The 1,820-nt window shown below is 49.6% G+C and overlaps 1 pseudogene; it reads right to left on the bottom strand.

The window, feature by feature from the left end:
* Positions 1-1,820, bottom strand: part of LOC102380385 — a 65,026-nt pseudogene that overhangs the window by 20,933 nt on the left and 42,273 nt on the right.

The raw sequence follows: 1,820 nt of genomic DNA, 5'->3' as shown, positions 1-1,820 counted from the left end.
CCGCCCTCCACAGGAAGGAGGCAATGCAAAACTATTATTATTTTAATGAAGCCGTGACTCATCTTCAGCCTGAGCTGCTTTCCAGCATTCAAACTTTTCACAGGTGGGTATACAGAGGCACACACAGGTCTGTATCCTGCTTTTAAGTAGTGTGTTAATGGTATTTGATAACAGTAAGCAAGCTCTTCAGACTGGATATATGGATCACGTGGTCATTTTCTATTCCCAGACTGGAAGAGCATAAACCCAGGGTTAGGCTATTGCAATAAGTTACACCTACAGTTTGAGCTCATGTTCATTTACTTTTCCATTATGGAAGCCTTCAGTGGGCAGAGGACTGGCCCTTGTATACCCCTTGGCTCTGTTGGTATCAAATAACTTTACAAATGGATTAGTCCTCACACCAGCCTGTAACAGGGAGCCAAAAGTTCCTGTTACTTTAAAGGAGAGAGCAGCAAATCAAGCTTGCTATGTGGGGGCTGGCACCTGGGTGCTAGAGAGCTAGCTGCAAGAAAGCAAGCAGCCCAGGGTAGGAGCTAGCACCTGGGGAGACTGTCCTGTAACTCGCTGCTCCATGGCAAGCAGCTAAGAGGCAGGCATCTAGGGAGTCCAGAAGTGGAAACTGTGAGCAGCTGAGCTAAGCTGTAGCAAGGAAAGGCAAGCTGGTCATCAGGCCAAAAGGGAATTCCAGTGGGTGGCTGAAGAGCCAACGTGGCAGGAAGGGTTGGGACTTTGGAGGCACGTAAGACCAGCACCTGAGCCCAGGCAGGTAGCAGGGAGAGGAGCTCCTGAGGGAGGAGGGCTGCAGGAGGCAGCCCGTCAGGCACTCAAGCCACCCAAGAGAGCTAGGATGAGAAGGCTCCAAGGGAGGTATGGCTTATGGGGACACTGAGCTGGGGTGGGAAGACTTTTAGCTTGCAAGGCAGCTTGCTTATGTTTATGTTGCATTCATGTTCTTATTAAGAACCAGAGGATGGGGCTGTGGCTACAGGGGAGGTATGGAGGCCACGGAGGGGTGCCTGGTGGGCACTTAGCCTGTGATCAAGGACCCAGAGGGCTGTGGGTTGAGGCTAAGAAAGGCCAGGCCAGTGACAGAAGTCTGGCCTGGAGTCAGAAGACTGGGGTAGCAAAAACAGCCTGGCCTGGGGTCAGGAACCCAGAAGGCTGAGGACTGGGATAGGGTTACAGCCACCATGTGAGGGCCAGGAGCCCAGAGAACAGAAGGCTGGGGCCAAAGCCATAGCATGGATTAGGGCCAGACCTAGAGAAAAGAGAGGGCCTTGCAAGGGCCAAGGGGCCCAGTGGACAGCTTGAAGTACCAATCTGTGAAGCACGGTGTGGCTGTAGGGGAGGAAGGAGGTCACAGATAGCCGTTAAGGGCATAGACGAAGTCAGGAGGGCTCTCACTTGTCATATTGAATGAAATAGTTTGAATGTTTGTAATGGTTGCCCATTAGCCAGTTTCAGGAAGAAGATAGGATTTATCTCCTTATCTAGCTCATTGTTTTGGGACTACGTGCAAAAGGTCCTGACTTTGCTTTTGAATTTTATCTTTAGAAGTCTTTTACAAAGAGAGCAAATATCCTGAGTTCCGAGAGATCAAACCCTAAGGCCTTTTGACCAGATTGGTAAGAAAAGGGCATTTGCAGTGATATGGAAGTTTCCCAAAGGTAATTTCAAAAGAATCTGTTGAGTAAGATCCGAGCCCAAATTTGGGGGTAATGACAGGTTGAGTAGGAGGAGCCCATAGACGGCAGCTCACTCAATAAAAACTGTAACTTACTGTCCCAATTTGGAGGTGACTTCACTTGTAGAACAAC

Source organism: Alligator sinensis, unplaced genomic scaffold, assembly GCF_000455745.1.
Source record: "Alligator sinensis unplaced genomic scaffold, ASM45574v1 scaffold1399_1, whole genome shotgun sequence".
NCBI lineage: Eukaryota > Metazoa > Chordata > Crocodylia > Alligatoridae > Alligator > Alligator sinensis.
This window is presented reverse-complemented; position numbering and strand designations above follow the sequence as displayed.